This window comes from Lissotriton helveticus, chromosome 3_1 (genome assembly GCF_964261635.1).
Source record: "Lissotriton helveticus chromosome 3_1, aLisHel1.1, whole genome shotgun sequence".
Taxonomy (NCBI): domain Eukaryota; kingdom Metazoa; phylum Chordata; class Amphibia; order Caudata; family Salamandridae; genus Lissotriton; species Lissotriton helveticus.
This window is the reverse complement of record NC_136061.1, coordinates 356175280-356200634: the sequence shown is the minus strand read 5'-3', so window position 1 is coordinate 356200634 and position 25355 is coordinate 356175280.

Here is a 25355-nt window from a genome sequence, read left to right as displayed (position 1 = left end):
AGAACCTATAGCTAACAGTATGCACATGTATTCCTTTGTAGACTTCTCCCCTTGTGACCAGTTTGGACAGGAAGTAGGGTCAGCTCAGACACTAACAGTATATAAAGTAGACCACACTATTTTCAGTATCTCTGTACAAAGAACACATCATTGTGACATTGGCGTGCAATTACACAACAGCGAGCACCTAATGAATTTTATCTTAAGTACTTAGGGGCAGATTTACAGGCCCTTGCACTACTTTTAAGTCATTTTTCCCATGTTAAAAATGACGCAAAAGTGGCGGAAGGGGCTTGTAAATCTGCTCCTTGGTAGGGGACATTCCTTCGGTTGATATTTGTCATTTGCCTGAAGAATAGAGGAGCGGGAAGGTTAGTAAATGGTTACCATTAACCTTACGCCTGCTGCAATCAAACTTTAATGAGATGCAAACATATCCCCATCCTTGTGCATCCTGGATTTGTGGTGGAAATGGACTGCTGGAAAGAGGAGTTTGAGTGCTGAGAAATAGAGATAGACAGGGCGGTGGGGGAAATAATAAAGGTTACCTGTAAGAGCAAAATTCAGTAAACAGGGAAGGGAGCAGAGGAAGGAAAAACTTGAAGATAGAAATGAACAAAGGAAATAAAAACCCAATGCTTTATAAGCACTGGAATAGCACCAGGAATTTTTACTGAGCAAAAAGAGTAAACCATCGATAACCAACACTAGGGGCAACTGTACCACAAGATGAGAGATGGTTCAAAGTCACTGTGACAACATCTTTTAATCCTGACTTTACTTTTACATATCTGTAGAATCATGTATGTAAGTTTATGAGGCAAAAAAACATAATATAAATAAACTCCCAGAATGCAGTGATATGTTAAATCAGAATCCTGAACTGGAACAGTTTGTCCTGGTGACAAGGAGCCATCTGTTCAGACTTCTACAACTGCATGTTTTTGATTTGGCATTGTAGTGCTTCCAGAGAGTTACCCGTCACATTACAGTGTGATGGATAACTTGATAGATGTTGCCCTTACATAAGGGAGGGTGTGACTGATGATCCAAATGTAAGGTCACACCTGTTTAAATGTGTTTCCAATATGAGATGTGTTAAGGAACATTGGGTGACAGTGAGGACATGGTAGATTGTGTTTACGTAGGAAATATTGCTTGTTGTGACAAACATTGGATAGCATACTTGTGTGAAGAGGCTGTCAGTACTATGATTTGGGATGACAGAATGCTGAAAGGGTCAGTTTGTCAGTGGGAGAGAGCTGCTGTTTTTACTTATCAACCTTCACTCCATCTTCAATTCCTACAATGCCTTCAGTATGGCGAACGGACAACACCTTCTCCTTCCAGGAGGACAAGAGGATGAAGGGCCTGGGAGACCCACCACCAGTTGCTTGGTAATGATGGTGTGACCTGGAAGGTAAGAAATTGAGGGCCAGATGTAGGTAGGCTTTTACTGGTCGGTAACGGCCAAAATCGGCCGTTACCGACCGGTAAAAGCCTTTTCCTATGCAGGAGGCTATTATACCGATTCGGTAAATAACGAATCGGTATTTACCGATTCAGTATTTACCGAATCATCATTTAACGATTCGGTATTTACCGAATCGGTAAATGAAATGTAGGAAGCACTTCAAACAGTGCTTCTGGGATCAAAGGATTCATTATTTACCACCAACTAATAGTTGGTGGTAAATAACGAATTCCTATGTAAATGCAAATATGTGCATTTACACCTGTGCATTGTGACAGACATACATGCCCTTAGGGCATGTATGTGTGCCACATGTGCACACCAGCACTAATCAGGGGTGCAACAGGGTGTCAAAGTGCCACCCTGCCACCCTTGTCTTTTTCCCTATTTTACCGAATCGGTATTTACCGATTCGGTAATTGACATTCATTCCTATGGGCCTCCAGGCCCATAGGAATGAATGGCAATTACCGAATCAGTAAATACTGATTTGGGAATTACCGAATTTTAACGATTCAGTAATTTTTACCGAATTTTTATCTACATTGCAATTACCGATTCGAAAATACCGAATCGGTAAAATTCGGTATTTTCGAATCGGTAATTTGCAATTACCTACATCAAGCCCCGAGTCTGTCACGCAGGTTGCTTCGCCAGCTGTGGATGTCTACCTGGCGCAGTTGGTTTTAGAGAAAACATTCAACCTATCCAGGATTCTGGCCCTTGTTTTCCTTTTCTGGCTCATGGTTGTTGTTTGGACCTGTGCTCCAAACAACTTGGTGAAACCCTGTTTATCTTGTCCACCATCACAGTTCGGTCGTTTTGTGAGAATCTGGATTATCTTCTTCCAGAACTATTAATACCTTTTTTTGGAAGAAACTCAGCTGCTGGTGCTTCGTGTTCTGAGTGGCAAATGGTTTGTGTGGTGTGAGGAGTGTCTTTTGTAGTGATAACTGCAAGCCATGTTGGTGAGTAAACTCTCATCAGGTGTGTGTTGATGGTTGCATCTGTCAGCGTTGACAGACACATCCACCTTTGGAAACTCCATCTGCCATTGCTGTCCTCTGTTATAAAAGTCCCTCTATCCCACTCGAACAGCGGACAACTCTAAATGTGGGGGGCAGATGTCCACCATACCAACGTTGACGGAGTTGTGTCTGACAATGGAGAATGAGGGAACTGACAATGGAGGAGTAAAGTACAGACAACGGATCAACCTCCGTCTTGACAGTTGGCAGTCTGTCTGCCAAAACCATAAATACAGCAGACAAGCTCCTGCCTGGCAGACAGATCAGTTACGTCATGGCAGAGGAATGATGACCCAAACTCTTTATCATCAAGCCTTAACTCTTTACATTATACATGTAGCAGATTTTGACTTTGCCAAGAAGAGTATTTCTTCTTACCCATTGCTACTGTCTGTTTGGTGCATCATTCCTGCTCCTGTGGAGTGCTTACATTGCAATGAATAGGAGACTAATTTCCATCTTGAAAGTACACTGAATCATCACACATTAAAATATTTATTTTATGCATGATTTATGTAAAGAAAGCTAGTTTTATTTATTTTATTTGTTTAATGCATCAGGCTTTTTAATATTTTAGGCAAGACAAAAGGAAACCTGACTAATTGGCAAAACCAATGCTTATTTGCCAGCCAATGCATGTAATCATTTTAATCTCGGCCAATAAACAAAGGGACTAATTCCAGAGTTAATTTAGTTAGACAAGGATCTGGTGATCATCAGACGAGCTGGGCTACATATAGGTTTCAGGCAGAACCATGCAGGTGTTCACATTCCTCCTTAATTGATTCACTTAAGGGAAAAACGCATTTCCGAGCATGTGTTTATCAGGTTACCCTAGGTGCTGCTCCTGGCATGCACCTCTGCACAGCTCATGTTCACAGTGTGCGGGTCTGGCCGATGGACGCCCAGCCCTGGTCGCTCACAGCATCTCGGCCTCAGTCAAGGAGGATATTCGCAAAGACTGGCATAGCCAGACACACATATTGGGAAAGTGCACGTCACCTAAGGGCCTTCAGTCCTAATTCCATTCTCACATTCAGGCACAAGGCATGGCGTGGAGAGATGGAGTGTTGTCTCCCACTGAGAACATCTCTTGACAAAATCCCTGTGTTGATGCGTCGTTTCTGGTGCTAAGACTTCTTGGCTTTGTCGTAATGAAACTTCTTTCATTGCACAGTTTCGTACATTTAAAGTCCCTGAATCCATGCCGAGAGTTACCACGTGCTTCATCAATGCGACGAGCGCCCTGTTTAGCCCCGGCACGCGGGGTGAAGCTAATCAAGCCGGGCTTTCAAGCATCCGCCATTAACATCTGTTGAGGGAGCAGGGCTTGCCCCTACTAATTAACTCCTCTGTGCTGAGTAGCGTTAATTAGCTCATTCGCCTCTTCCCTGGCAGGAGCGAGGATGTCGGCAATGCAATTTGAAGTGTAATTAGAGGAAGGCGCTTGCTTCATGATAGAGTGCTGTGTCCTGTGAGATTGGCTGCATACATTGGAGGTGGCAGCTGCAGGTGGGATTTGGGGCACCTCGGGCATTGGTGGGTTGAATTTGATTTAACCGGAGTGGCTTTATGAGTGTTTTTTTCGGATGAATGCAAGCTATAACTGGTCAAATTCCTTTTGGGGCATACAAAATTAATTAGTTGAATTTCAATTTTTGTGGCTGAAAGGTATTGCAGCAGGATGCACCTGGGAGGAGGCATGAAAAGACGTGACTCCAAAGGTAAGATAGGAAACTTCTTTTAATAAACCGGCAGCAGCAACACAGTCTCCGTCTCCTTCCTCCCTCTACCAACCATAATGACCCACCATTTCAGAACCAGGGCCGGACTGGGAACCAAAACCGGCCCTGGCAAAGTGCTTGGCCGGCCCCCCCGCCCCTCGGGCGGGAGGGGGGCGAGCGCTTTGCCAGGGCCGCTTTTCAGCCGATTTTGTTACAGGGCCGATTTTGCAGCTATGTTGCAAAACCGGCTCTGCAACAAAAACGGCCCCCAGGGCCCAAAACCGGCCCCCACCCTTGGGGCCGACCGGAGGATTGCCCGGTGCCCACAACGGCCAGTCCGGGCCTGCTCAGAACCCCTTGAACACTGTCTCGAGCAGGTGCTCGAGACAGAGACCCAACACATCTTCCTTCCATACAATGACAAAAATATAGAAACAACAATAAAAGTTAACATTCGCAAAAATAAACATGGTTGACAGAAATTAAAAACAGCAATGGAACAAATGGAGTAAAGAATTACAAAATTAAAACAAAATGTACATTGATAACGTAACCGTGTCAAGGCACAAATCATTATTGTAACATTACAATGTAATCACATAAGAAAACTTCAGCATGACAAAATACTCTACAAATTTTCAACATCGAAGCATGGAAATGTAAAGAAAATCAATGCATGACACTTGGAATTTTGAAGGCAATTTAGAAATTCTAGAAGAAGGTGCACGATGAACCTATGAGCCGGAGAACCTTGGAACCTATCTCCTCCAGACCCAATGATATGACGAGACTTAGGAACCGAGATCTTACTCTTGTTCCACCATCTGCCATCATCTAATTTTACAGCACCTTTATTGATTTTCACAACAGTCTTGAGATCAGAGAATTTAGACTCTCCCTTGAGATGAATTCTGGAATATTTTACTCTCACTCGGTCACCAATGCATACTCTCTGTGGCCGCAGATTGGATATATTTGTCCTGAGCTTCAACCCTTTTTCTGACTACCTCCTTTATTTTTTGCTCAGGTAGTTTAAACTCTCCCATCCACTTTCTCAATATTTTGGAAGAGGGTACGCGTCCTTCAGCAAAATGAAAGGAGACATTCGTAGTGCACCAACATAAGTAGCTGCTGATTCACCTGGCAACTGTGCTCTGTTGTAAAATTGATGTCTCTCTAACGAAACGTTTTTTGCAAGCTTTAAATCTTGTGTCCAAGGACTTGATGGCTGTAGCATATTCATCCTCAACACCATCACCTTCACCTTCAGTTATTAAAACAACCACCTTAGGAATGTGTTTGAGAATGTTTCGACCTTCTGAGGCCAAACAGTGTCTTAAAATTGCACAATTCTTTTTATGTGTAAAAGAATCACCGTCAAGAGCATCTAGGTATGCTTCAAAGCCTTCCTTCCATCTTTCCCAATCCGTTTCTGGGGATACTGGGTTGGGAATAAAAGGAGCAGGTGGAATTATGGATTGTTGCATGTTGATATGAGCACAAAATAAACATAGATTAAATATAAGTGGCGTAAATTTGGCACACTGAAGAGCCAATGTTTAGTATTATCCCTTTGTTATAGAAGAAACACGTTTTTATACAAGTGTGTGTATCACTGAAGTAAGTTAAAATTGGTGTGTGAGCCACCGATTGCCTCTAGAGTGACACACGAGTGATACATGTTTTAAATTGAAGTGTGTGTATTACTGGCAGAGCTGGTCATAAAATGTCTGGATTTAAAATGTCCGCAGCAGACGTGCGTGACATGCATGCGTGCCATAATTGAAAGTCAGGCAAGTCAGACACTGCCAAATGGCCGTTGTAGCAGAGGATACTCACGATAGAGGCTCGCAAGTAAAAACAAACACCAGTGCCAAAGGAAATTGTGGGGCTGTCCAATGTGGAATCGGGTGCACAAATTAGTGACAAGACCAGGGACGGTGGGTGACATTTGAAAGTGGTGGGGCGCAAAGTGATTTGCATACAGCACCGTAGCGAGCGAGCGCAGCGTGCCAGCCCGAACCCCAAAAGAGGCGTTTGGGGGGTTACCCGCCCTCCCCCCCCAGAAAATTTTGGAAAAAAAGAAGAAAAATCATGCATTTTTAAGCAAATTTGAGAAAGCAGGAAGGTTAATAAAGCAATTGTGAAAGTGCAGTTATTACAGTAATAGATGGCATAACATAGGTAGCTGCTTATTCAGTATAACCACAGAGCTTTATACATTCCGTCCTATTACAGACTCCGATATTGGCATTAAAAGTACTCTCCAGCTTATCAGCTTCAGCAAGGTTTCCAACAGCATAGCACCCACCCCTTTGCTACACACAGATTACAGGTTCAGCCACATGATGAAAATAGCAACTCATTCAGTGTGATAATTAAGGGTGCAGAGCGCATGGAAAACATATTTAGTGATGGGCCGAGCAAAACACAACGAACAAATTAACTTCTTTCATCTCCTTTATTTCAAACCATTTACAGGGCTCAGGTGTTTTAAACCTTGTGAAAACAACAAGCTAATTTGGTGAAAGCATACTTAGAAATCTGTATTTATGTATTGTAATTGTAGACTGGACCAAAAAACGAGTGAAGGGGCTCCACCAAAGCACCTCTCCCTTAATTATTTACATATAAATTTCATGCGGTCTGACAAGTCTGCCAAAGCTGCAGCAGATGAGCTGGGGCATTTACTCCTGGCCTGGGTGCTGAGGCGTTTACTCCTGGCCTGGGTAATGCTGCAGAGCTGCAAACTAAGGCGCTACCAGGTAACCAAGACTCAAGTGCCACCACAGCATCAATCTGTGCAACCATTCTACAACTGGTTCAAATATGTTCTCTCAATGTTTCAAGCTATATTACAAATGTCACCAAAAGATGTTAATATTTCACTTCTGTTCTTGGATTTTCCTTTACCTAACCTTAGACATTGCAGTATATTCAGCACCATAGTCAAAAAGATCAACCACAGTAGATAACACAGGGATGCCCATTTCAAAGCAACACATTCCATAACATATACCGTGGCGCAAAGTTAACGATGTACAGTCAGCAGCCTAGTACATTACAGTCCATTCTAGATCAAGTTCTGCCTTCTGGCCATATTGGACCCTCGATGAAAGAAGTTGCACTGCAGGAGGCACATGCAAGCCTTCAATTAGTCAGAGATGCTCCAAAAACACGGAGCAACTCCTGACATCAGCATTATAGGATGGCAACAACCAGTACACCAAAGAAGCCCTGCCATCAAAGACACAGTAGAGGAAGAGAAACACTGACTCTCACTAGACTTCAGGAAAATAGAACAAATACACACATTACGAACAAAGACATCCATAGGCCAGGTACAGTTTGACGCAATGGCCTCAGGTGCAGGGAATGAGTCGACCATTTTAGAATGGCATGACACAAGTATATCAGCAACGGTGTTTAATGAAACGAGGCAGTCTGGAGAGTGGGGGATTGAAATACGGATGACAGACAGACAAGAATTGTGATTCATGATCAACCGGTAGAACTCCGTATCAACTACTAAACTGGAAAACTACCCCACAGAGATCTGAACACGATAACAGAAAATCGCTATTTACAAGTGCATACATGCGGCTCTTTTTAAAAAAAGTTTAACTGCAGCTCTCCAGTCACTGTTCAGGGCCCATTAAGCATGCGTTGCTCGCACGTTATAATCCTGCAGCGGCCCTCCAAATTATTAGTGACTGGGGTTGCATTTTTCAATTCAAAATTTTAGCAGCGGAATTTTAATCTCGGAAAACCGACGTGAAACTTTGAATGGCGGAGTGTTTCGGTACTGCGCCCTCAGCCACAACAGCAGAAGGCTGTCCGATATTTAAGCCCACATGGTACATTGTTTTAACGCCATGTCTCACTTTTGCACTGACTTGTGAAACTCGTGTCGAACCCAGGTCATGCGCGCTGGACGTTTTTCCTCACACACCAACTCTTCAGATGACAAATGCATCGCTCAGGCGATTAAAGTGGAGATTGTGACAACTGGTCAATAATACAGTTTAGAAATCGGAAACATTTATGATGCGCACAATTTTCAATCTCAAATTACTTTGGAACAGCATTTCCCTGGCAGCGGACTATCTACGTAAGGGGCTTGCATCCTGCATGTGCTAATACCGAACGAACGATGTGGTGTACACACGTGCACGGTAAATATGCAAATAAAGTGCACAGGGTGCTAAACAGAATAAATATTACCTCTGACTTCCCTGTCACATCCTCTTTTCACCCATCTCTTCCTAACCGGAACCGACACTCAATAATATCCCCTACAGAAGTCAACCCATACATCTGAGACGAAGAAAAAATACCCATTCTTTTTACAATTGTCTCTTAAAATCAGCCCCACACACATCCCATCTTCCAGCAAGTAATTTACAGCACAAGACAGTCACAATCACAAACCTTCAGTCGGTGAGGCGCCTCAAGGCCAGGGGAGTCAGTCACGGTCGGTGACACGGACGGGACACGGTCTCTGCTCACAGCAGCCAGCGAACGCATCCCGGCGATAATGGCCAATCACTGCATGGCTTCACATGAAGTCTCATAGTGATTGGCCATAACAGTGCAGCTGAGGCAGTGTGTGTCACCCCCACGCGCGGCATCCAATGATCGATGCTGCGCAGTGGACCAGCCAATCCTGGCGCTGCATGCAGCGCCAGGATTGGCTAGGGGGGCATATTTGCTGCTCCCCCCGTCGCCCTCTGTAAACCCCGGGGGCTGCGGCCGGGTAAACCAGCACCCTCTGGTCACGCTGTGTAAGGGAACGTTCAACTGTGCGCATGCTCGGGCAAGTTTTACACCAACTTGCACTTGCACACTACGGTCTGGACTGGTCTGCTGCAGCCTGAGGGTGTGGTCATGGACTGAGTGACTGTCACTCAAGCTGCAGCAGTCTGAGGCCACCCCCCTGCCACTCCGAAATCGCCGGGTGTGTCCTGGCGGTCAGGCAGATGATTACAGTTTAAATTATTAGGGGGGATTGCTGCTAAATTAATGCTTAATGCGCAATGCAATGACGCCGACGGTGGGTCCATGTGGCTGGTGGGGCTACGCACCTAAGCCCCAATGGACGCACCGCGGCTGGGCAAGACCTCACCTCGATGGAGCAGGAGCTGAGCAGGCAGTTCATCATCCGGAAATAAAAGGCAGAGGAGGCTCCGGAAACAGAATACAGCACAAGTGTGAGACTCCTGCTGGCAGCAACTCATCGCCACTGAAAAGAAGTGACTCCAAAGGTAAGATAGGAAACTTCTTATATTAAACCGGCACGAGCAACACAGCCTCAGTTTACTTCCTCCTTCAGCCAACCGTAATTGTTGGGTTCTGGCTGGAATGTTGTGGGAGCTCGTGTTGGTATTGTGGGATTCCATTGTGGAATGGGTGTCTGTGGCAAGGCAGTTGCTGCCGGGATCTGAAGTGCGCTAGACCGAATAAACTGTTCTAATACCTACCTTGGTAGTGTCTTACTTTCAGTGGGGTCGAGTTGGTCTGGCGCCTTCTTTTCCCTCCTGTGATGCTCCTGGAGGTTGTTCCACGTTGTTTCCTCTTTCCCATGGATTTGTGTGGATTCCTCCTGTTGCGGATCCTTCCTGGTTTGCCTTTGCTGTCTGGATCCTCCTCTCCTTGCTCTGCTCTGACCATCAGCACGTGAGTGCCGTTTCCCCGTTTCCCTATTACCAATTTTGGGATGTGAAGCTATCCGCTGTAAAGCTTCCTCGCTCCACCGTTTCGTTAACAGTTGGCATCCTTGCGGCGCTGTGAGAGTTCGTGCACTGTTGCCTGCTGTGACTTATTCCTGCATCTGCGCACCGCACGTCTTATTTATTTATTTATTTATTTATTTTTAACATTTGTTAAGCGCGAACAATTGCCCGCAGGCGTCATGGCGCTGTACATTTGTTTGCTCTCCTGTGTGGTTCGATAACATTTTTAGAGGTTAAATAACCATGTTTTCAGTTTCTTTCTGAAGGACATAAGGTTTGGGCTGGATCTTATGGATTGCGGGAGAGTATTCCATAATTTTGGGGCGGCAACCAGGAACCGTCTGTCTCCCCAGTTGACCAGCTTAGTCCGTGGCACTACCAAATCGTTCTGTTTTGCTGAGCGGAGTGTCCGAGAGGGAGCGTATGGAACAAGATGGTCTCTGAAAAATTGGGGTGCTTGATGATGTAGCGATTTGTAGACAATGCACAGTGTTTTAAATTTAATTCTGTTCCTAACAGGGAGCCAATAAAAACTTCTTAAAGTTCCAGCTATGGGCTTAAATTTGGGAATGTCTGAAAGAAGTCTGGCTGCTGCATTCTGGATTGTGTGCATTTTCTTAATAACCCTGACTTGGGCATTGGCAAACAAGCCATTGCAGTAGTCGAATGCTGATAGGACAAGAGCGCTAACCAATGTCTTGCCTACATTTTTGGGGAGAAAAGGCAGGATCTTCCTGACCAGACGCAGTTTGTAGAATGCTGTAGCGGCCGTCTGATTGGCATGAGCCATGAAGTTTAGATTGTCATCAAAGATGACGCCCAGATTTCTCACTTTCGTGGCAGGTTTGGGCAAGGCTCCGAAAGATGATGGCCACCACATTGGGGACCAATTAGGACTGAGATGGCCAAAAGTGACCACCTCAGTTTTATCGGAGTTTAGCTTCAAACAGTTTGCTGACATCCATTGTCCTATCGCCAGCATGCCTGTTTTGAAACTCTCCGCTACCATTTCCCCATCATTTCTGACAGCCAGAATCAACTGGGTATCATCTGCATATGAGGTAAGGTTCATCCCATGCGCTTTGATGGTTTTTGCTAGGTCCGACACATAGATATTGAAAAGTGTCGGACTAAGGGATGAACCTTGAGGTACCCCACATGGCAGTGATAGCTCAGCAGATTCAAATTGATCCAGGATAACTGCCTGGGTTCTCTCCGCCAGAAAAGATGCTAATAGATTTTTTGCTAGGCCTTGCACGCCCATCCTTTCGACACGGTCGACTAAGATCTTATGGTCTACCGTGTCGAAGGCGGCCAATAAATCTAGAAGCACCAGTAGTGCAGCACCACCTTGGTCTCTGATTAATCGGATATCATCCGCTGCTTTAATGAGCGCTGTTTCAGTTCCATGAAACTTGCGGAATCCAAATTGTGTTTCATCGAGCAGATGGTATTGCTCGATGAATTCCGTAAGTTGAGTGTTCATGGCTTTCTCAACTATTTTGGCAAGGAACGGTAGATTAGCTATGGGCCTATAGTTTTTCAATTCAGTTTTATCTAGGCCGGGTTTTTTCAAGAGAGGTTTTAGTAAGGTCTTTTTTAAGTGGTTAGGAAAGATGCCTGTACGAAACATTAAGTTGCATATTTGTGTTATGACTGGGACCACAGTATCCATTAATGGACGGAGGGTGTTCAGGGGACATGGAGCTAAAGCCGATCCAGACTTAATGCTTTTAATAATGTCCTGGATTTGGTTTTCTGTGACTTCTGCAAAGAAAGATAAATTGTTGCTTATGAATGGAACTGTTATCTTTTCCGTGCTTTGATTATCACCAAGGTTGAATGCTGAAAAAATGTCATTCACCTTGGTGAAAAAGAAGGATGCCAATGAGTCACAGAAGTTTTGTGAGCAGGGGGGGTTCAGGTCTGAAACACATCCCGCCAGCTGTTTAGTTATTTCATAGAGCTTTTTGTTTGAATTTTTTGCACTTTCAATTTGCTCCGTGTAGTATCTTTTTTTGGTTTCTGTGATCAAGAGTTTATATTGGGTTAAAAGTTCTTTGTACGTCTTTCTATTTTCATTATCATAATGTTTCCTCCAATGTCTTTCTTTATTTCTGCATTGCTGTTTGAGTTTTTAAGCTCCTCGGTATACCATGGTGCTGAAGGGGAACTTCTATTCTTAGATATCCTTTTTACTGGTACTAATTTATTAGCTGCCTGGTCCAACCATGCGTGGTATTGTTCAGTAGCAATTTCTGGGTCATTAGACAGTGTAGGTTTTGATATATCTAATGCTTCCTTAAGGCTGGGAGTATTAATGTCTTTCCATACCTTAAACAATTCTCGTTTGGGGGTGGTGTTGTAGCGATAGATGTTTTGCTAATTTGTATCGTGGCCAGGTGGTGGTCAGTCCAAGTCATAGGCAGGACGTCGGTCACTAGCAGGTTCTCTAAGTTGGTAAATATTCCATCTAGGGTGTGTTCTGCATTATGGGTGGGTCCTTTCACCAATTGTGATAGACCGAAAACCTCCATTTCTGATTGCAGAGACATAGTGTCTTTATCCTCACTACAGTCCAAATGGAAATTGAAGTCTCCTAGCAGTGTTATGGATTTATCAGTGGCGGACGCTTCTAGAATAGTTGCGATTTCTGTAAGAAATCCCGACCGAATTTCTGGTCGTCTATATATTAGTACGCCTCTAAAGTTATAGGAGGGGGACAAATAAATATCAAATTGAATTGCTTCACATGTCGTAGAAGGAATTGCTGTGGTACGAATTTTAAAAATATCACGAGCAATTATGGCAATCCCACCTCCTCTTTTGCCAGTTCTGTCCAGCCTGTAAGATTTAAATCCTTTTGGAACGGCTATCACGAGATCTGGGTCAGATGCTTTATCCAACCAAGTCTCTGTCAGGAACATTATGTCAATGTTCCTGTCTGTAAGTACATCGGCCGTTTCTTGCCTATGTTTAGCTAGAGAACGCACATTAATGAGGGCAATTATAAAATTTTGAGTTGTGTGTTTAGGGTTATCACTTTCCACCGTTTTATTCAGTAGGGGAATGGACGCCTGACAATGCTTGCAGTCTAATGCAGTCATGGACGCTATAAGGTCTGGGCTATATCTAGTGCATCCTTCCTTAGTTTGTGGGCGAAGGTCGGTTAGCACTGAGTGCGAGTAGAATGGACGGCGAGCGCCTGTGATCGGGCCAGGGATGGTGGCCCTAGGCCCGTGTCCGGCGCGGACGGGCGCATACGGGCTTGCCTTTGGCGCGCCGCCGGCGCGCCCGCTGCGCCCGCCCGCTGCGCGGACGGAATGGCCTCATTATTTTATACTCTACAGAGGAGGGCGGTAGGCGTCCTGCCACTGGACCGCCAACCCTTCCTCCCTCCAAGATGGCGCCTTTCCCCGCGTTGTCAGCCCCTAATCGGCCACGCCGGGAGGAAAAAGGTGAGATGAGTGTGCCTCGGTGCAACGCGAATCTTGCACACGAGAGCGCGGTCATGCAGTGACAATTAAAAGCGCTACTATTAAAATATTTACAATTTTTAAAAGTTACCGCTTGTATCACCACAAAGGAAAGAGAGTAGAACTCCCGGCTTTCCGCCTCAGGGGAGAGTAAACTAGTACACAGAGTGATAGTCAGCCCTGCTTAAATATCCTGGAGGGCGGGAGGCGTCCTGCCACTGGACCGCCAACGTCAGACACTCACAAAGACGTCTGACGTGCTGTCGGCCATTTTGGATTGGGCATTTTTCTTCATTGCAGCCATCTACATGCATGTGAGCACCGTTTTCTGCTGTTGGGCAACGTTTGAGCTCCCATGCTGTGCATCCGGTGCTGCGCACACCACTCGCTTGTGAAATACTTGGTTCCTGAATCCGTTTGTGCATTCAGTGATGCGCACACCATTTGGTATCATCAGCTTGCTACCTTGCTTTTAGCCTGCGCATTCGGTGATGCGCACACCTTTGGTAAATGATTATTTCTTTTATACTTACAAATTGTATTGTTTTCAAGTTGGTTTATATTTTTAGGACTTATTTGGGCAATTAGTGCTGGGCAGCAACTCACCCACGTGTGCTCATGGATCAAGTTCTAGCGCCTTCACCCATATTGCAATCTGCAGGCACACCACCTCTCTGTATTTGGAGGCTATAGACAGAGAAACTTTCACTTCTTAAAAAATAAAGCATTGTTAATTTACAACTTGGACACTGAGGGTAGGACATTTTGAAAACTTTAGCTTTAGAGATGGTAAGCACTCATGTAAATGGTGGTGACGATAGTGATTCCCTTTTATTCAATGACTATGCATGTATTGTCAAAACTTTAGACAAAAGAGTCAGTCCCAAAAGAAATGTTGTTCTTGAGCCCCACAAATTCCTTCAACGTGATCAAACTCTCTGTTAGTCTATTGATGATTTTGTCGCTGCCCTTAGAACTTAAGCGGTTATCTGCCAATACAGGGAGTTTAGGGATGAAATCATTCGTAACCAGTTGATTGAAAGATTGTCTGACAAAAAAATTCAAGAAAAGTTACTATCCTCTGATGATCCAAATTTAGAGACTGCACTCACACTGGCGAAGAGTATTGAACACTCTCAATTTTGTGTAAAGGAAATGAGCAGTACTGTTTCATCTAGTGAAGTCAAATTGTTGAATGCCAAACCTATATCCAAATCACTCAAGGGGTCCAACACCAATGTTGTGCGTCCAGCTACTCATCTGTCCAAACCGTCTAAAAATGAGCAAAGTGAAGTCATGTGCTTCCGTTGCGAGAGCAAATCCCATTTAAAAAATGTCTAATTCTGTTTTGCTTTGAATCAAACTTATTATAAATGTGGTAAGAAAGATCGTTATTCTCGAATGTGTAAGGCTGTTGTAGTCAAGAAAAGTTACTCACAGGTAGTAAAGGCTATTGCAGAAGACCCGGCGGATTCTGAAGATGAGAATTATGAATTGTTAATGTTGTCTCCCTCTTTGTCGCATGCTGATGGTGTTGTGGAACTATCTTCTTTGGGTGGGTCTTTGAGAAGGAAATCTCCTTCATGCAAAATTGGTGTAAATGGATCTAGCTTTACTTTTCTTGCACATTCTGGTTCTCCTTTTACCCTCATCAGTGTGAAGAATTTTAGCAAACTTGAGGGTCTCCGGTTGCAACAGTCCAACATCAACATCTTTGCTTATGGTGGGAAAAGAGTTGAAGTATTTGGTAAGTTTGAGGCTCATCTAGTTTTTGGTGTCAAGCAAACCGCGGGAACTGTCTTTGTAGTAGAAGATGCAGCAAAACTTTTGGGGTGGGAGGAGCAAGGAGCTCTCAACATTATACTGGATCCCAATCATACCGATATGGTGGTGTCCCGCAGTGCACTAATTCAGTTTTACGATGCGCTTTCTCCTGATTCTTCCAGTGCCCCCACTTTTGCTCAGTTAGCTAATGACAAGTGGGTGCATATTTATCCTGAAGTGTTTAAAAGTGAGCTTGGTAAACTTAAGGGTTTTCAACATCGCATCGTACTCAAAGCTGATGCTAGGGCTGTTGCTCATAAAGTGCGTTAAGTATCTTTGAGTCTCCGGATTGAACTCAAGCGTGAGTTGGAACGATTGTGTGCAGCGGAAGTTATTGAACCTATTGAAGGTTCTGAATGGTGGGCTCCCATTGTTTTAGCACGCAAATCCGACAAATCTCTGAGGATGTGTGTGGACTTGAGGGACCTCAATGCCAACATCTGGGTTGATCGTCAACTTCTACCTAACATCAGTGAGATGTTGGCTACGCTGGGTGGAGCTAAGTTTTTTACCTCCCTAGATGTTTCCTCAGCCTACCATCAGATTGAGCTGTGCAAGGAATCTAGACACTTCACTTCTTTTGTCACACCAGAGGGGGCTTATCGTTATTTACGCATGCCTTTCGGGCTTGCCTAGGCTTCAGCAGGGTTCCAACGATTGATGAACAACTTGTTCAAGGACATTGCTGGAGTTGTGTTTTTTCAGGATGACATTCTGATATATGGGTAATCTGAGGTTGAACACGACGAGAGACTCAAGAATGTTTTAAGCATAGTTAGATCTAGCGGTTTAACGTTGAGAGTCGACAAATGTAAATTCCTCCAAGAGGGTGTTGACTACCATGGTCATCATATTTCTCAAAGGGGGGTTGAACCCAAGTTGAAGATCATTGAAGCCATTCCGAGTGCACCTACACCTATGAACAAAGATCAACTTCGTTCTTATTTGGGGTTGGTGGAGTACTACTCCAAATTTGTTACCAATTTTTCTGGCAAAACTGCTTCCATGCGTAATTTGTTAAATATTTGTGGGATGATGACTGTAATAACAACTTTGAGTCAATCAAACAAGAAATTGTTCACTCTGGTCCTCTTAAACTCTTCGACATTAATGATCGATGTATCGTATCTACTGATGCGAGCAATGTTGGTTTAGGAGCAGTTCTTATGCAAAAAAGAGGTGATGGTCATGAAGAAACAATAGCTTTTGCTTCACGAACATTAAGGGGAGCTGAAAGAACCTATTTGACCATCGCTTTCATCCACACTATGTGTTGGAGGGTATGCTCAGACGTGAGTCCCTTGCTCATTGCACCATCAGGATTCAAGCAAGCCGGGCCGACGAAGGCTGTGATGCCAGAAACCGGTCCCCGGAAGCTTGTTTCCTTCCCAGTATAAGAATTGGCTTGGTAGTTTGGTTTGCCCTGTTCCCATCATGCACTGGGACAGGAACAGACTAATTTGCATATAGCCAGGTTCTGAGCTGGGATGGTGCATTGAGCTAAAAAACGGTGATGGATTAAAACCATGATCTCTTGACTTGGTAAGAGTATTCTGCATCATTCAGAAACTCTGTCCATCACCACCCCCTTTTTCCAAAATCGCTTTCATCCACACTATGTGTGGGAGGGTATGCTCAGACGTGAGTCCCTTGCTCATTGCACCATCAGGATTCAAGCAAGCCGGGCCGACGAAGGCTGTGATGCCAGAAACCAGTCCCCGGAAGCTTGTTTCCTTCCCAGTATAAGAATTGGCTTGGTAGTTTGGTTTGCCCTGTTCCCATCATGCACTGGGACAGGAACAGACTAATTTGCATATAGCCAGGTTCTGAGCTGGGATGGTGCATTGAGCTAAAAAACGGTGATGGATTAAAACCATGATCTCTTGACTTGGTAAGAGTATTCTGCATCATTCAGAAACTCTGTCCATCACCACCCCCTTTTTCCAAAATCGCTTTCATCCACACTATGTGTGGGAGGGTATGCTCAGACGTGAGTCCCTTGCTCATTGCACCATCAGGATTCAAGCAAGCCGGGCCGACGAAGGCTGTGATGCCAGAAACCGGTCCCCGGAAGCTTGTTTCCTTCCCAGTATAAGAATTGGCTTGGTAGTTTGGTTTGCCCTGTTCCCATCATGCACTGGGACAGGAACAGACTAATTTGCATATAGCCAGGTTCTGAGCTGGGATGGTGCATTGAGCTAAAAAACGGTGATGGATTAAAACCATGATCTCTTGACTTGGTAAGAGTATTCTGCATCATTCAGAAACTCTGTCCATCACCACCCCCTTTTTCCAAAATCGCTTTCATCCACACTATGTGTGGGAGGGTATGCTCAGACGTGAGTCCCTTGCTCATTGCACCATCAGGATTCAAGCAAGCCGGGCCGACGAAGGCTGTGATGCCAGAAACCGGTCCCTGGAAGCTTGTTTCCTTCCCAGTATAAGAATTGGCTTGGTAGTTTGGTTTGCCCTGTTCCCATCATGCACTGGGACAGGAACAGACTAATTTGCATATAGCCAGGTTCTGAGCTGGGATGGTGCATTGAGCTAAAAAACGGTGATGGATTAAAACCATGATCTCTTGACTTGGTAAGAGTATTCTGCATCATTCAGAAACTCTGTCCATCACCACCCCCTTTTTCCAAAATCGCTTTCATCCACACTATGTGTGGGAGGGTATGCTCAGACGTGAGTCCCTTGCTCATTGCACCATCAGGATTCAAGCAAGCCGGGCCGACGAAGGCTGTGATGCCAGAAACCGGTCCCCGGAAGCTTGTTTCCTTCCCAGTATAAGAATTGGCTTGGTAGTTTGTTTTGCCCTGTTCCCATCATGCACTGGGACAGGAACAGACTAATTTGCATATAGCCAGGTTCTGAGCTGGGATGGTGCATTGAGCTAAAAAACGGCGATGGATTAAAACCATGATCTCTTGACTTGGTAAGAGTATTCTGCATCATTCAGAAAGTCCATCACCACCCCCTTTTTCCAAAATCGCTTTTATCCACACTATGTGTGGGAGGGTATGCTCAGACGTGAGTCCCTTGCTCATTGCACCATCAGGATTCAAGCAAGCCGGGCCGACGAAGGCTGTGATGCCAGAAACCGGTCCCCGGAAGCTTGTTTCCTTCCCAGTATAAGAATTGGCTTGGTAGTTTGGTTTGCCCTGTTCCCATCATGCACTGGGACAGAAACAGACTAATTTGCATATAGCCAGGTTCTGAGCTGGGATGGTGCATTGAGCTAAAAAACGGTGATGGAATAAAACCATGATCTCTTGACTTGGTAAGAGTATTTGCATCATTCAGAAACTCTGTCCATCACCACCCCCTTTTTCCAAAATCGCTTTCATCCACACTATGTGTGGAAGGGTATGCTCAGACGTGAGTCCCTTGCTCATTGCACCATCAGGATTCAAGCAAGCCGGGCCGACGAAGGCTGTGATGCCAGAAACCGGTCCCCGGAAGCTTGTTTCCTTCCCAGTATAAGAATTGGCTTGGTAGTTTGGTTTGCCCTGTTCCCATCATGCACTGGGACAGGAACAGACTAATTTGCATATAGCCAGGTTCTGAGCTGGGATGGTGCATTGAGCTAAAAAACGGTGATGGATTAAAACCATGATCTCTTGACTTGGTAAGATTATTCTGCATCATTCAGAAACTCTGTCCATCACCACCCCCTTTTTCCAAAATCGCTTTCATCCACACTATGTGTGGGAGGGTATGCTCAGACGTGAGTCCCTTGCTCATTGCACCATCAGGATTCAAGCAAGCCGGGCTGACGAAGGCTGTGATGCCAGAAACCGGTCCCCGGAAGCTTGTTTCCTTCCCAGTATAAGAATTGGCTTGGTAGTTTGGTTTGCCCTGTTCCCATCATGCACTGGGACAGGAACAGACTAATTTGCATATAGCCAGGTTCTGAGCTGGGATGGTGCATTGAGCTAAAAAACGGTGATGGATTAAAACCATGATCTCTTGACTTGGTAAGAGTATTCTGCATCATTCAGAAACTCTGTCCATCACCACTCCCTTTTTCCAAAATCGCTTTCATCCACACTATGTGTGGGAGGGTATGCTCAGACGTGAGTATTCAAGCAAGCCGGGCCGACGAAGGCTGTGATGTCAGAAACCGGTCCCCGGAAGCTTGTTTCCTTCCCAGTATAAGAATTGGCTTGGTAGTTTTGTTTGCCCTGTTCCCATCATGCACTGGGACAGGAACAGACTAATTTGCATATAGCCAGGTTCTGAGCTGGGATGGTGCATTGAGCTAAAAAACGGTGATGGATTAAAACCATGATCTCTTGACTTGGTAAGAGTATTCTGCATCATTCAGAAACTCTGTCCATCACCACCCCCTTTTTCCAAAATCGCTTTCATCCACACTATGTGTGGGAGGGTATGCTCAGACGTGAGTCCCTTGCTCATTGCACCATCAGGATTCAAGCAAGCCGGGCCGACGAAGGCTGTGATGCCAGAAACCGGTCCCCGGAAGCTTGTTTCCTTCCCAGTATAAGAATTGGCTTGGTAGTTTGGTTTGCCCTGTTCCCATCATGCACTGGGACAGGAACAGACTAATTTGCATATAGGCAGGTTCTGAGCTGGGATGGTGCATTGAGCTAAAAAACGGTGATGGATTAAAACCATGATCTCTTGACTTGGTAAGAGTATTCTGCATCATTCAGAAACTCTGTCCATCACCACCCCCTTTTTCCAAAATCGCTTCCATCCACACTATGTGTGGGAGGGTATGCTCAGACGTGAGTCCCTTGCTCATTGCACCATCAGGATTCAAGCAAGCCGGGCCGACGAAGGCTGTGATGCCAGAAACCGGTCCCCGGAAGCTTGTTTCCTTCCCAGTATAAGAATTGGCTTGGTAGTTTGGTTTGCCCTGTTCCCATCATGCACTGGGACAGGAACAGACTAATTTGCATATAGCCAGGTTCTGAGCTGGGATGGTGCATTGAGCTAAAAAACGGTGATGGATTAAAACCATGATCTCTTGACTTGGTAAGAGTATTCTGCATCATTCAGAAACTCTGTCCATCACCACCCCCTTTTTCCAAAATCGCTTTCATCCACACTATGTGTGGGAGAGTATGCTCAGACGTGAGTCCTTGCTCATTGCACCATCAGGATTCAAGCAAGCCGGGCCGACGAAGGCTGTGATGCCAGAAACCGGTCCCCGGAAGCTTGTTTCCTTCCCAGTATAAGAATTGGCTTGGTAGTTTGTTTTGTCCTGTTCCCATCATGCACTGGGACAGGAACAGACTAATTTGCATATAGCCAGGTTCTGAGCTGGGATGGTGCATTAAGCTAAAAAACGGTGATGGATTAAAACCATGATCTCTTGACTTGGTAAGAGTATTCTGCATCATTCAGAAACTCTGTCCATCACCACCCCCTTTTTCCAAAATCGCTTTCATCCACACTATGTGTGGGAGGGTATGCTCAGACGTGAGTCCCTTGCTCATTGCACCATCAGGATTCAAGCAAGCCGGGCCGACGAAGGCTGTGATGCCAGAAACCGGTCCCCGGAAGCTTGTTTCCTTCCCAGTATAAGAATTGGCTTGGTAGTTTGGTTTGCCCTGTTCCCATCATGCACTGGGACAGGAACAGACTAATTTGCATATAGCCAGGTTCTGAGCTGGGATGGTGCATTGAGCTAAAAAACGGTGATGGATTAAAACCATGATCTCTTGACTTGGTAAGAGTATTCTGCATCATTCAGAAACTCTGTCCATCACCACCCCCTTTTTCCAAAATCGCTTTCATCCACACTATGTGTGGGAGGGTATGCTCAGACGTGAGTCTCTTGCTCATTGCACCATCAGGATTCAAGCAAGCCGGGCCGACGAAGGCTGTGATGCCAGAAACCGGTCCCCGGAAGCTTGTTTCCTTCCCAGTATAAGAATTGGCTTGGTAGTTTGGTTTGCCCTGTTCCCATCATGCACTGGGACAGGAACAGACTAATTTGCATATAGCCAGGTTCTGAGCTGGGATGGTGCATTGAGCTAAAAAACGGGGATGGATTAAAACCATGATCTCTTGACTTGGTAAGAGTATTCTGCATCATTCAGAAACTCTGCCATCACCACCCCCTTTTTCCAAAATCGCTTTCATCCACACTATGTGTGGGAGGGTATGCTCAGACGTGAGTCCCTTGCTCATTGCACCATCAGGATTCAAGCAAGCCGGGCCGACGAAGGCTGTGATGCCAGAAACCGGTCCCCGGAAGCTTGTTTCCTTCCCAGTATAAGAATTGGCTTGGTAGTTTGGTTTGCCCTGTTCCCATCATGCACTGGGACAGGAACAGACTAATTTGCATATAGCCAGGTTCTGAGCTGGGATGGTGCATTGAGCTAAACAACGGTGATGGATTAAAACCATGATCTCTTGACTTGTTAAGAGTATTCTGCATCATTCAGAAACTCTGTCCATCACCACCCCCTTTTTCCAAAATCCCTATTTGACCATCGAACAGGAAGCTTTAGCCATGTGGTGGGATGTCCAACACTTCAAGAATTTTTTGTGGGGTAATGAATTTACTTTGAGGACAGATCATAAGCCCTTAATTGATCTTTTTACCACTAAAAGTGGTGGCAGAACAACACCTCGCATTTCCAAATGGCAGTACAGGTTGCATGAGTTTCGCTATCGCCTTGAGTATGTGGCTGGTGCTAAGAATCATGTTGGTGATTGCTTGTCCTGATTACCCCTTTCATGTTATGAGGATGTGTTAACGGTTGACGATTTGGAAATGGTTTGTGCGGTTGGTCCTTAAGAGAAAACAGTTGGTGGTGCTCTTTCTTAACAAGAGTGGCTGGATGGTACCTCTGAGGATGCTGTGGTTATGAAGGTCATCAACCTTTTAGTTGGGGTGTGGCCCAGCGACAAAGATTGCCCCTCTGAGTTGGTTCCTTACAAGAGAGTTAGTGAGGAGTTATCTGTGGTTGATGGTGTATTGAGGAGAGGGGGTTTGTTCGTGGTTCTTATGTCTGTGCGCAAAAGAATTTTGGATTTGGCCCACAAAGGTCATCCTGGAATTCGGGCGATGAAACGCAGGGTTAGTTAGGATTTTTGGTGGCCTGCGTTAGATAAAGATGTTGAGCACTATGTTCGTGCCTGTTGCGTTTGTGTTACTAGTGACAAATTCCAAGTGACTCGTCCTTCCCCTGTTGAACCAGTAGTGTTTAAGACTATTCCCTGGTCTAAATTAGCTTTTGACATTGCGGGTCCTTTCGGGCTCATTGGTAGTCCACCCAAATATGCCTTGGTCCTTATTGACTACATGTCCAAATAGCCTGAGGTCCGATTTGTGGACAATGTGAACTCTCTGTCCATCATCAATTTTCTTCAGGATGTTTTAATTAGGGAGGGTTTTCCTGAGGAATTGGTGTCGGATAACGGAACCCAGTTGGTTTCCAGTGAAACGCAAGACTTTTTGAAAGTCATTGGTGTGAAACACATTCTTACATCTCTTTACCACCCCGTAGCAACTGTTTAGTTGAGCATTTCAAATGCTTGATTAAGGAGCACCTGCATTTGGCTTTGGTGAATGGTTTGCATTGGCTGTAGCTGTCAGCGACATGCTGTGGGCTGTGAGGACTACCCCACATGTTAACACTGTGATAGCTCCCTTTACCTTACTAAGGGGGAGAGTTGCAGGGTCTAAATTGAACAAGAAGTGGATGTCCAGGAGAGTGGTAGACATGGAGAAGTTGTCTGATGTGGTTGATATCAGAGCTGCCACTCAAGTATGATACTAGGCCTGGAGTTCGTAGTGCCTTATTTGTGAAGGTGGGTGATTGTGTAAGAATCAAGAGGCCTGGTTTTGTTCGCTAGGGTGATTCTTGTTTTTCTTCTCCCAAGAGAGTGTCTGCGGTCAGAGATCATGTTGTGGTGTTGGAGAATGGAAAAGTTTGGAACAAAAGTGCTGTTTCGGCAACTACCTGAGTCCATGCTGGGCTATGTCAACAAGAAATTTGGTGTTCACTCCTCCCCTGTGGTTGTACCCATGAAAGAGAACGGGTTCTTTCTAGTTGTGTTCCTGCAAGATGTGCATCCACGAGATTGAAGTTTGTTCCCTCCAAATTTCAAGATTATAAAATGTTGTAATGCCTTATCATACTATTTTTCTCTGCCATATATGCTGTAATGTTTTATCTTGTAATTTCTCTGTCTTATTTTTCCTTCATATTTTGTTCTCATATTTTATTACTGTTTTTATTCCTTTGTTTTAGTGTTATGAAGGAAGGGGGTGTGTTGGGTTCTGGCTGGAATGTTATGGGAGCTCGTGTTGAGATTGTGGGATTCCATTGTGGAATGGGTGTCTGTGGCAAGGCAGCTGCTGCCGGGATCTGAAGAGCGCTAGACCGAATAAACTGTTCTCCTACCTACCTTGGTAGTGTCTTCCTTTTAGTAATCACCCACCATTCCAGAACCCCTAGAACACACTGTCTCGAGCAGGTGCTCGAGACAGAGGCCCAACAGTGCTGTCGTGTTATTTCATTTTGTGACAACGCTACAAGACAACTGAAGCTTCATACCACAGTGGGACTGCTGAGATGGGCATTGTTGTTTTGCTAGTAGGATTTCCGACCTTGGGAACTATTATTGCAGTTGCCTGAGAGGTAGCTTGGCTGTCACTGGTGAGTTACCCTATGGGTAATGCAGAACAGCTCAAATGTTCACCTGGCTTCTGGTGGTCTTTTTAGGATAAAGGTGTAAAAAGTATGAGAGAGAACCTGTGGGCACTCTTTAGGGGTTCGTCTATGATTTGGGCCTGGCTGCTACTGGGGCATTTTGGAAGCCAAGTCTAGATTACACATGCTTGCAAAGTAGTGGTGCATGATGGGAAGCAAGCTATTCCCTGCTTTTACTTAGCTTTGTGTTCAGCTGCACTAACTGTTTCTGCAATATACTTTTTAGGAGTAATGAACGAAAGGGGCTGGACTCCGAGGTTTGATATTTTAGATACATTTAATGGATCCTGCTTATTATTGGAGGCAATTTTGTTAGAATTATTTTCACTGTTTTTGACATCGGCGCATTTTATAATAATGTACTATAGGAATTTTTTATTTTTATTTTAGGTGATACAGAGCCAGTCATGTTTGTGTCTACACACTACATGGGTTAGGTTTCTTCCAATGTAATCAGTTTTATAATTCTCAGGGTAGTAATTCTGTACCCTCTAGTTTATTGGCAGAGATCTCTGCATGCCAATCAGGTGTATTTCTGGCTGCACAAACAGATTGAATACAATTGGTGACATGGCTGTGTATGTTCTGTTATCATGACTAAAGGACACCTTAGAAACCCGCTTGTTCACTCATGAAGATCCTTCAGCTTTCTCCTTGATGTGTGTACCCGCTTGTTCACTCATGAAGATCCTTCAGCTTTCTCCTTGATGTGTGTACCCGCTTGTTCACTCATGAAGATCCTTCAGCTTTCTCCATGATGTGTGTCTTTTTTGTCGTGAGGGTGTTCCTCTCTCAACACTCCTGTCTGACAAATGAAAGTACAAAAGAGTAGATGTTATTGTTAATTCAGGAGGAATGATGCTGTTTGCATCTGCTCATGGCTTCTGGAGTAAGGCCGGGCAAAGAAAAGGACTGAATGCTGCACGTGTTCTTCTACCACTATTTATGCATCTTTGAACATTGCGCAGTGAGTATCAACTTAAATGTCAAAATAGTACATTCAGTGTTTTTAGAAGACAATCTAGTTGGGTGCAAAGATCTTGCTTTTGCAAAAAAACCATGTCTACATATAATTGATCTACACTGCCCGGGCACGTGTATGGTCAGTATTTTCAATAGAGCTGTATAATTGATGATAAGTCATGCAATATTTGACTGTTTAGCTTAATAAAACAATAGGGCACTTTGCTGGTGGTTTCCAGTTTGGTGGATGGGGCCGCGTAATGGATGAATATGATGAACCAACATGTTAAGCAATGATTCCCAATCCAGTCAATAGAGGTGAGTAGGGTTTCAATGAGGGTAACCTCTTCTCATCTTCAGTCGCTTGGCATTAGCAACGAGACAAACCTCAAGAAAAGTCCACACAATTAACTCAGAAAAAAATCCAACAAGACA